Genomic DNA, 11498 nt, shown 5'->3' on the forward strand with positions numbered 1-11498 from the left:
TTACGCCGCATACCTCAAAGCCCGTCAGTAGGCTGTTGAAGGCTTCGGTCGGTTCGCGCTCTTCGCGAACCGAACCTTTTCCATAACCGCACCCATCAGGGCGTGGTGTTCCTCCACGATAGATGCACATTGTAGTTCCTCCTGCAGAGTGTTAGCGGCCTCTGGATTGACATAGGCCGCCGATGGAGCTGTTGCTCCTCCCCCCCTATGTCGAAGGGGGGTGTTGGTCTGAACCTGGAGCAGTATTGGTCTCCGGGAAGGTGTTCGGCGAGGGCCCGAACTGCTGAGGCCCCCCACCCTCGGTGTTCATGGGGGTCACTGTGCCCCGCTCTACAACGTCCGAGGTGTTATCCTTGAGCGCCTTCTGGATGGCCTCGTCCGCTCCTCCTCGACCTGGAGATGCCCTTTGAGACAACACCTTGGCGTCCTCCATGGCAGGGGGAGAAGGCATGCGATTGCCCGTCACTCTCCACTCTTCAGGTGCTAGAGAGTTCCCCTCCGAAGAGGAGGGTATTGGGATCTCGCGAGGAGGGCTGAAAAGCAAAGAAAAGACTCGATTCATATAACAGAGGCAGATTAAGCGATGCCTAAACACGTAAGTTTATGATACTTATGTTTCGGCCGGGGGCTTCTCCCTTTGGATCCTCCTGGGGCTGTGTTCAGACTCTAAGTCTGAACTATCCGAGAGGATTACCCTCCCCTTCTTTGGCATCTCTTCCTCCAGGTTTTCGGAGGCTGCCTTCTTCTCCCCCCTCGTCTTGAGTGGGGAGTCACTCTCCACTTCTTCCCCCTCTTCCTCATCCTCGTCCTCGCAATGCCAAAAATTGATGTGTATTATTCAAGGAACCCGCCTCGCAATGCCGAAGATAATCCGCGCGATGAACACATATTCATTGAAGACTGGTTCAGGGGCTACTGTGGGAGTCCTGGACTAGGGGGTCCTCATGCGTCCGGTCTATTGGACATGGGCCAGACTGATGGGACGTCAAGATACAAGACAAAATATCACCTCTCGTGTCCGGTAGGGACTCAAGATACGTGGATGGCAAGTTTAGGTGTCCGAATATGTTATTTCCTTTCTGTTAGACCGACTTTGTACAACCCTAAGCCCCTCTGGTGTCTAAATAAACCGGAGGGTTAGATCGGAGGCAGGATCACAACATTACTAAGCTAACCAAACTAGGGTTAGCCAATACGATCTCGTGGTAGATCAACTCTTGTAACCCCTATACCCTTCAAATATAATCAAGAAGGAGTAGGGTTTTACCTCCATTAAGAGGGCCCGAACCCGGGTAAACACTCTATTCTTTGTCCATCGTTACCATCGGTCCTCAGACATATAGCTTGGGCCCCCCTACCCGAGATTTGTCGGTTTTGACACCGACAGTGTTCGGCATTCCGAATCAGTGGTGGTCACAGTGACAGAGGAGGCGAGCGAATGGAACATCTCATCATTGATGCCGCGTCGCCCGCACCTCTCTACGACTTAGCCACAGTGATGCAGTAACATTCGTCCCTGTATGAACTCTGTTATACAAGGAACTATCTTGGCCATTTTCCTTTGTACATCCGCTCCAGACTTGTGCTACTTACGTTCTCCCAACGGTGAAAAATGTGCTACTTATACAAGGGACTGAAGACCTTAATACAACCTTGATGGCATTGGATTCATAGGATAGCTTTATCACTAGCAAAGTAGCAATTCTAGATGAAAAATGGCTAAATTTTATTGAGTTCCTAACTTTATTTTGTTTTGTTAGAACAATGCATTGAGGTATAAAAAGAAATATTATTTCAGATTAGCGTAGCTGGTTCAATATATTTTGTGGAAAAAGTTAGAACAATGCATTGAGGAAGAAAAAGAAATATTATATCCAGAAAAAAACATCTATTACTTGATTCAACTAAACAGTTGGTATGCCCCTACCCAAGCCTAATCTCCCAAGCTTTCCATGTACTGAACATGATTCCACAAAGTATGACCACACTAAGATCATGTAAATTGGGAAAATTTAAAAGCATCATTTCTTGACTCCTTATTTTAAATAAAAAACATTTGAAGCCCGTGCTACCTTAACAGAATAATATTCTGTTACCATCGCGACCCGCCTACGTCCCCTGCCCGACCCACCCCAACCTAAACCGCCTCTTACCACCGGAGGCAGTCGTCGCGGGCGAGCGAGCGACGCGTCAGCCAGAGCGAGGGAGCCCGCGGCGCCGTGACTGTCCACCAACGGATCCACCCGTGCCCCGCCCCTGCCTCCCGCAACTGGCCCCAACCCACTCCTCGCCTCCATCCCTCGGACCGGTCGCCAACTTCCTCCCTCGCGCCGGCCGTCAAGCCCCTCCCGCGCGCCACAGCCATCCTCCGCGCCGGTCTCCGCCTCCCTCCCGCGCGCCTGCCGCCGCCTCCTTCGCGTGCGCCACCACCGTGCCCCATGCTGGTCGTCGCCTCCATCTCGCGCGTCGGCCGCCGCCTTCCTCCCGCGCGTCGTCCACCGCCTTTCTCCCCGCGCCACCCGTTTCCCTTCCCCCGCAACACCCGTCTCCCTCCGACGATGCCGGCCAGCCCGCCCCTGCGGATCCATGGCGAGCACCCTCCCCGAGCTACTCCAGGCGCAGATCCTGCCACGAGTGCTCCCCGCGCACGGATTTGGCCGGGCTTTGGCGAGCATAGCCTGCTACAACCTGGACTCTGGCGCTGCTCCTCTCCCTGCACCCCGATGCACGGTGTTACCCCAGGCATGGGAGCCATCCCAGGGCCGAAAGAGGCTCGAGCTTCCTGCATTTCTAGTAGATAAGCTTGTCCGGCACATCCAGCCAGGTAAGCACATCCAGTCGCTGCACACTTCAAGGACGGCAAAGTTGTGGCACCGAGTCGAACTTGCCGCTGCACCATCTTCACCAAGTCGAACTTGCTAGAACTTGCTGTTGCTCAACTTGATCTCTCGGGTAGCTCATCCAGCAAGACTGCTGAAATGGAATGACTTCTTTGCAAAAAAATCAGAACTAGTAGTTTGTCTCAGTCATTTCTTCTGTATAGTACTGCACCTTGTGCTCCCTTCATCCCTTGCATGTTTACATGAGATTTTTCCGTGCAATCAGACTTGGGCTATGGCCCAAAAAATTTGGTGATCTTAGTTCTGAATTGCTGGGCATGCAACTCCTCGATTTTTAATTGCTAAACGGTACCTGAACAATTGATAAGGGAGACGCTGTGCATTACTATTGAAACACAAGGTTTTTGCGTTTTCTCAAGAAAATAGTAATAGTCTAAACCATGGACAATGTTGATTCTGCATATAGGTAATGGAGATACTGAATCTGAACCATAAATTTATAAAAATAGGTTAGCTTCATAGCAGCATGCTTGCTTATCTATTGGCATTCACATGTACCATCAGACCAATCGATCAGCAGCATAAAGATCATGATCATATGTCCAAGTCGAGCTCTGGCTGCAGTCCAAGTCAAAATGCGACCAACATCTTCACCAAGCGCTGCGCCCGTTGATCATCCACACAGTGAGAACGCCATCTCGTTTTTCTTTGAACATTTGCTTTTGTGATGCGTGCTTGCTGATGGATTCCCTACAACGGCCAAATCACGGCGCTGCTCGTGATCTCTGCCTCCGTCAGCTCCACTTCACCAAAGCTATCAGTCCAAATGAGGAGGTGTAGCCGGTCCACCTGATCTCCGACGTCGTATTCTACCTCCAAAAAATTTCTTCTTCAGTTCAATTCTTCATCACAGGTTCACTGCTATCACCCGTTTTTGTGAATCTCTATTAAAAATTAGCTCACGTTTTAGTGAATGAGAAGCAGTTTGTACTTATAGCTTGATGCGTGTTCATGAGTAGTTTAAAAAGTGTGCTTGTTTCCTGCTTTGCTATAACACTTGTTAGATTGCTATCCAAAAAGGTCATGTATTCATGGATTTGCTGCCGGTGTAGCAGCCCAGCATGTATTTTATCATCAGTTCGTAAAAGGAAAGCTGAATCAGTGCAGTGTGCGTGTTAAAAAAATCTGTTTTATATTGTACAGTAGTTCATTGTATAGAAAATTTGCAATAGCTCCTGCTTTTCAGTTCATCTACTTCCCCTTCGCAAGTCTAATTAGTAGAAATTCAAATATGAAAAATAGCATCCATTTTGTTATGTTCATCATATTCAACCAATTTTGTATGTACAGACTTGTATATGTTGATTAGTAGGGTAGATCTCTGTTGCACAGTCGAGATGTGTTCAGTCCAACCCCGTGGCATTAGGGACGTCGAGTTCGTCGCGAGCAGTAGTACATGGTTGTTGTCTTACTCCAGCAGCCAGCCCAGCCTTCCCTCCTGGTCATCAGTCCAACTTCTTGCTCCGACGTCGGTCACTCAAAGCGTGCAGGACACCCGTGTTTCACCTCCTGATCCAGCTCAACTTTCTCCATTCTTCAGCATTTTTGGTATGAATTTGATGAATCTTCTTGATACTCTGTTCTTGCTCATTTAGAGCTAGTTTTGTTCCTACATATATGTATCACTTAGTTTTTAGATGGCTTAATTTAGAGAGCTTCGAACTCTGAAACTTGCCATGCATATTTGGGGATGGAATGTAAAATGGATGATCCTGTGATGGATTGATGTGGAGGTTCTTTGTGTACTTAATTTTGACAGAATTGTTGTAGTACTCTGTAGTGGTATTAAATTGGGAACCTATGGTGCTTCAGTTAGAAGATCATTGATGCTAGCTTCTTCGAGTTTGTCTGCTATTTCAACTTTTGTTTTAACCTACATCTTTTTTTTTGTTTACAGATTGTCGCATGATACTTGTATTGGGTGCTAGAGTTCATGTATTACTGCCAGGTAAGTTCAAAAAATAAACTGTAGCTAGTTCAAATATAAACTCCCAAGAGGATTCGCTATTGGCACTACAATTTATTTCCCTTAATCTTTTCCTAAACTTTGTAAATATTTCTAGCTTTTCCTTAAAAAAGTTCATGCAAAATAACTGAGATGTGTTACAGCTGGCTTTGAAATATAGTATGATCTGAAAAATGGGAAGGTGCATGAAAAATATAAGTTCACCTTAAAAAAAGCTCAGTGGTTCAAAATGTGAAAGAAAAATGAAAAAAGTTCATTGGCTTTTGTGTTGTGTGACTTTAGTGTTCAAAGTACATAAGAACATAGGTCCGCTCTGCAAAAACAACAGTACACGCATAAGAATATAAATCCTCCCAAAAAGTTCATTTACGAGCATCTTCTGCTCATCCATGAGCGGGGCTCCTCCTTGCGGCTATTGCTCATCCATGAGCGGGGTTCCCGAGGATCCCATTGGCGGTGGTTCGTCAATGGTGGCTCTCGACATTGTTTCCTTAACGGTGCTACAATTCTAAATTTATTATTGAGTCGTACTAGTACTGATGAAATGGGAAGCAACGTTGAATGGGAAGCAAGTGTCACATGGAACCTCAATTGAAATGAGATGTAAGGTTCCACCTCCAGCCTACCCAAAACAACCATGTCATCAGTTCAAAAGTCCTGGGGTGTACCTATAGAATTGTGAAGATGTGACTACAGAATTGTTTTCTTGTGCTACTAATCTACTATATCATTAGTTCAAAGTGTACTGAAGATACAACCCTATGTGTGTTGTGGTGCGTGCTTAATTGGTTACTAATGTGTGTAGGGTATGACCGGCGACAACGAGTAGGTGGCAAGTGTACCACATCGAGCAACAAGACAGAGGTATGAAGCAGATGTGCGTGGTGTGCTGTCATTTCATAAGTTCAAGTGTTTATCCCCTATAAACTTCAGAGAAAAAATATATTATGTTGCTTATTGCTCAGTTCATGTGTAAGCACTGGAGGAGTTCAAAAAACCAGGACTCATGCGATTTCATAAAAATATGGTGTTTCTTCCGTACCATCGGAATGAGAGAAAAACATTGATTCAATTTTTCCATACCATCGCTTTTATTGCTAAATGATTTAGACACTTGTTTTCTTGATGCCATCATGTATTTGCTTAAGTACTTCAGCTCAACAAAAAGCTCCAGGAAAGTTCAGAGTTTGTTTTCAGAAAAGCTCCATGGTGTTTCTTCGGCTACAGCATCCATGCATCCAAGTCGAGCTCTGACCGCAGTCCAAGTGGAACTGCGACCACCATCTTCACTCAGTGCTTCACCCATTGATCACCCACACAGTGAGGACACCATCTCATTTTTCTTTGAACATTTTCTTAGCTGCAAGTAATAGTTCAGAGTTTGCTTTTTCACCATGTCTGCACTTCATTATAGTTAACCATTGGTCCATTTCTCAGCTGCAAGTAAAGAATGATCTTGCACTTCATTATAATGCCCTCCTCCTCTGTTTCTCTTCCTCTCTAAATCTCCTTTCTGTCACTAATTTATTTTCTCTCTGAATGCAGCACGAGGGAGGCTGGAGCGACTGCAGACTGGTGACGAGAACCACTTCAGTTCTGTTGTTCGTGTATTGGAAGTACGTATCCTCTATCCAAGCAGGAGGTAGAGGTAATTTCTCCCCTGATGCAACCTATTTTGAAAGTAGCCTGAGACCCATCATGTCCTATATACAGATTCATAGTGTAACACATCAATGGAAGTTTGTTCTGAAAATTGAAATTGTTCTGGATGTACTAATAGATGAGTTGTTAAGTATTGGAGTATTTCCTTCTTGTTTTGGACAAATGGAAATCTACAAGACAAATGTACTGTTAGATTCAGAGCGAACCAGTACACCAAACAGAAAAAAGCAAAAGAAAAAAACTCACTCCAGGCCACTCCACCAAATCCGAAGTGGGTCAATCCCCGACGCAATGCCCGCCACCACCCACGCCCGTCTTCGTGCTCCTCCTTGCTGTTCAAATTCTTGTTTTGGTTATGTCCAAAGAAAATCGTAATTTTGATAAATGATGAATTGTGTTTTCTCGTAGAAAAATGATACTCTGTAGGTGGTATAGCAGTTCGCCATGTATATTTACCATCAGTCCGTAAAAGGACAAGTATGTACGGATGCTAGAAATGATGCTCTGTAGAATTTCTTCTAATCTAGTTCGAATTTGGTCTACTTGAGAAATTCTATCAGTTCATGACAAGTATGTACCAATGCTAGAAATGTAGGTCATTTGTGAATCATGCTTTTTTCAGAGAGAAAAGGAGTTTGTAGTTACATCACATGGTGCACTGAGCAACATAAACATGGTTTCCTCAATAAATTAGTTCTTTTTGGTTAATTCATTTACATGGACAGTACAAACGCACATTGTTGTGTAGTACATGTGTGTATTGTGATTGTAATTTTGGTTTTTAGTTCAGAAAAAAGTAACAAAAAGGTTCATAAAAGAACCCAAAACATTCGATAGTCCTGGAAGTCCAAATTTCAGTTCAACATGTTTTCTATCATTAGCTCGTTAAGAACCCCAGAAACTTATCTGGTGGTGTGTGTGTGTGTGCTGCTGCTGCATCCTTGTCCGGCAGCTCTAATCCACACTCTCGGTACAACTTCTCTACGACCTCATGTTCACAAATCTTGTAGTACATTTTTTAATAAAAATCTTGTAGTACTATGTAAAGCAAGCGTGGCCAACACATACTTTAGGTGTCGCGGTAGTACGCACTATTGACGGTGGCCTTCCTTTGTGGCGCTACTACTTTGCCACCTAGAGTAGTACTGCTACTACTTATCATGTTGCTACAACCTAGCGAACAGTACATGTATTTGATTTACGGTTCTGTAGGAAGAAAAAGTTCACCAATATAAAATTTCTAGGTTTAGTAAAGCAATCTTTTTGTTTAGTAGCTGATACTGCTCAAGTTTATTTCTTGTTGTACATATGATGTCCAATTTCTTCTTTCAGTTTGGTTCAATTTATAAATTTCATTCAGTTCAATTCTTATTGTAGCTGGATTTCAGTTTCTTATTTGAGTTCAATTCAGGCATGTGTTTGAACTTGCAACCTCACCGCCTTAAGCTACGATCTCCAATAGAAGTGTACTAAATGCAGGTACTAGGTGGTGGCATTGCTTCACTTCTCTTGTTACGTTCTCTTCGCCCAAATTCGGAGGATCAAGAAAATAAAATATCATTGTTTTGACATGCACCACTCAAAAGAAGTCTTTTCTGTTGAAAAATTGTTTCGCTTGACATGTACTTGCCAACAATGATGTATAACAAATCATGGCATTGTATGTAGAAAAAGATATATTGTGTATTCTGCTGTTGTATTGAGTTGTTATCTATTGCTAATGGTACGATGTTGCTATTGCTCTGTGTCATGTTATGCAAGTTGACACCAAGTACACGTTGGATGATATACTTATACAGTAAATAGCTAAAAACTGATTTCTTCCAGTTTTTATTTTTCACCCTTGCCTGTTTGATGTTATGCCTACGTGAGCTGAAGCGTTTTAAAAATGTTGGCAGGAAAGTGTGTGTACTTGGCAGAATAAATGTTGGTAAGTTCATGGCAAAAAAATCCATAAGTTCACGGATAAATAATTTCATGGTTACGAAAACCCTTTTAGAAAAATTAGAAAATAAAGAAATGAGATACATTACAGAAGAATTGAGGAGGTTTGGGTACAAGGAATCCAGAAAGTTCAAAGTTAAGAAAGCGAAAAGGTCGGACCCATGAAAAAGAGAGGCCCGGAATAAAAGAGAACATTATGAAACATAAAAAAAATATCAACAAGAAAAAGTTCAAGTTGCAAAAAGAGATAAGTCCAGAACACGCTCAATATGTGAAAACACGCTCAGTACAGAACCATACATACATCTGTTCAAGTACTCTTTTTCTCGAACATATATTCGTCCGTTCTAGAAAGAAAAATGGTTGAATTAAAAATATTGATCAGTATAAGTTAAAAATGGTGGTCCGTTCGGAATAAAAGAAATGACAGAAATTCAACTTATAAAAGTTCAAGCAAAAAAAACCCATGCAATTCAAATGAGAAAAGTAGAACTCATAAAATAAGAGAAGTCTAGAACATCACTGTAAAAAAAGTTTAGTTCAAACAAGAATAAAAAACATTTTTTTTGAAAAAAATATCATTCAGTTTGATGATATAAACCATGCAAGTACAGGGGCGACGATACAATAAACCATTAAAAACTTAGGAGCAAAACAGAGCAAAGTCTAATTAGTAAAAATACGCTAAGTATAAACCCATGCAAACATCAGTACAAGTACCCCTTTTCGGAACCATTCAAAATTACTCCAAAAAAATAGCTCAGTACAAACATACACATATATCAGTACGACTACTCTGTTTTTCAGACGAGAAAACAGCAGGATCCGCAATGTCGTATTCCAAATTACTCTTAAACGGTTGCGAAGTAGAGAAAACTTTCAACATGACTAAGTTTCGCATTTTCGATAGCTATCCAACGGTATACTATTTACTCCATTTCGATAAACTTTTTTAAAAAACCACGTTCAAAACCAATTTTAATCGTATTTGAATTCATATTTAAAATGTAAGGAATTAGAAAAAACTTTCTATACGCAAAAGTTGCGCATTTTTCATAGCTTTTCAATGTTGTATCATTTGCGTCAATCCGACAAACCATTTGCAAAAAACAATGAAAAAAAATTCGCCCAGAATTTCACCGTTTTTCAAATTACTTTTAAATCATATAGAATTTGAAAAAAAAGTAGATATATGAAAGATGCGAATTTTCACAAGTCAGATTATCTATGGAATGCATTGCGGATTCAACTTGAAGAGTGTCTCTCTATAAACCCCTGCATATGCAAAGTTCAATCCCCCCAACCGTGCTGACCAGACCACACACAGAAATACAAACCCCTTATGTCTCTATAACGGGCAGGCACACATTTCAAAACTGAAGTAGGAACATTAGAATCATATGAAATTTGTATTTGAACAAATAAACTAAGCAATTATGAGTGGCATAATGTTTAGCTTCAAGGGTGGAGTGTTGGTAGTGCGACACAAAGCAAGTAGGCAGATTGTATTCCATGTAAAAGATCGAAACCTATGTAAAAGCTAGAAATGACACTTTCTTTCTATACAATGCAGTGTTCGTTGCCCACACATGATGGAAGAGATCACATAGAGAAATACTATTCACTCATGCCTACAGTTTCAGTATTTAGAAACAAGGTGGTCCACCCTAAAAGAATATTGACAACAAATATGACAAGGCAAGCATAGATGTAGTGAATCAATCATTTACTTGTGAGCTTACTAGGACAAGTATGCAGAATTGTAACTGCAATAAGAGACCGTCCAAAATCTGAATGAAGAAGTTTGTCTAGCACTTATTGTTTGCAACTAATCGACGTGAATAATTGGATATTATATCGAATGAGTAAGAAAGACAAGTAAAATTGTCAACAAACCTGGCTTGCAGTAGTAATCTGGGTCAATGTCACTATGACCAATAATCCAAAATGACTAGTGTCTGTTCCGAGGGCTGGAATTTTGAAAACCCTGTGAACTTTAGAGGTACTAAAGATTACCGAATACATCTGAACCATTAAGTGTAGGTAGCACTGAGCACACAACAAACCCTAATGATAGTCCTGCCTAATGAGTAATTAATCAATTATAAAATGAGTGATGAGGAGTGGCTACTGAGTGTTGAGGACGTATCTCAGGATAAATCGGGTTGGCTTGGTGGGTGCTGCACGCCTGAGCCCTGAACGGACTGGGAAGGTAGGCACAACGGCGCGCCCGGGCAGCGGTGACGCTGTTGCGCAAGCGGCTCCTGGCCTCCTGTTAGTCCGGCGTGTCCTCCTAGAGTCATGGCGTCTGGGGATGGCAAGTCGTCGGCGAGGCAGGCTACCAGGGGCGAGTAGAGATCGGAAGCGCGTAGCAGAATAGAGGGGAATCGGGGCCTGGGATGACCCAAAATCCCAGGGTGGGCCGGCCCACCGTGGGCACCCTATAGAGATACACACCCGAGCGGTGAACATGCATTTTCAAAACTAATTTAGGAATATTTAACTAACCAATTAAACAACTCTATTTTAATAACATCAGATTCGTATTTGAACAACTAAGCTTGTTTAGCTTGATGGGTGGAGCAGTGTTATTATGACACGAAGCACGTATTCTGATCATATAGTGATCATAAAAGGGGGAAACTCTAAGCATATTTTTTTAGCAAAAGAGGGTTTCCCCTCGGATTTCTATTGAAGAAACCACCACGGAACCAACATGATCAATTAAACCCTAAGCATGATCAATTAAACCGTATTATGGCTGTGCCATGGCAGATTTGAAGCTGCAAACCGGACAAATGATATTTAGCATCCATTGTTTGCTTCGAACTAAGAACTGAATTCTAAGAGCTGAAAAGAAAGTAGAGTAACCAAGTTAAGATCTATTTTCTGGTTGAGATCAAAAAGTTGAGGAGATATGAAGTACCACCTCTCTTAGGGCGCCATGTAGGCATCAGGGGTGCGGTGGCTGTCAGTGGCGTTGAAGCAGATCTGCGACGGTAGACAGGTGCATCGGGGGATAAGTC

The 11498-nt window shown here is 42.6% G+C and overlaps 1 long non-coding RNA gene across 5 annotated transcripts; it reads left to right on the forward strand.

Moving 5' to 3' along the window:
• The first annotated feature begins 2237 nt into the window (after positions 1–2237).
• On the forward strand, positions 2238–8314 carry LOC119363293. Of its 5 annotated transcripts, none has more exons than XR_005173895.1 (7): positions 2239–3524; positions 3639–4448; positions 4798–4848; positions 5672–5730; positions 6023–6186; positions 6412–6514; positions 8008–8314. It is a non-coding gene; the product is annotated as an uncharacterized LOC119363293 (long non-coding RNA). The 5 variants fall into 5 exon arrangements; XR_005173893.1 differs by having other exon boundaries at positions 2239–3306; positions 3405–3524; positions 5672–6186; XR_005173891.1 differs by having other exon boundaries at positions 2239–2824; positions 3405–3524; positions 5672–6186.
• Positions 8315–11498: the final 3184 nt, after the last annotated feature.

This window comes from Triticum dicoccoides, chromosome 2B (assembly GCF_002162155.2).
Source record: "Triticum dicoccoides isolate Atlit2015 ecotype Zavitan chromosome 2B, WEW_v2.0, whole genome shotgun sequence".
NCBI classification, from domain to species: domain Eukaryota; kingdom Viridiplantae; phylum Streptophyta; class Magnoliopsida; order Poales; family Poaceae; genus Triticum; species Triticum dicoccoides.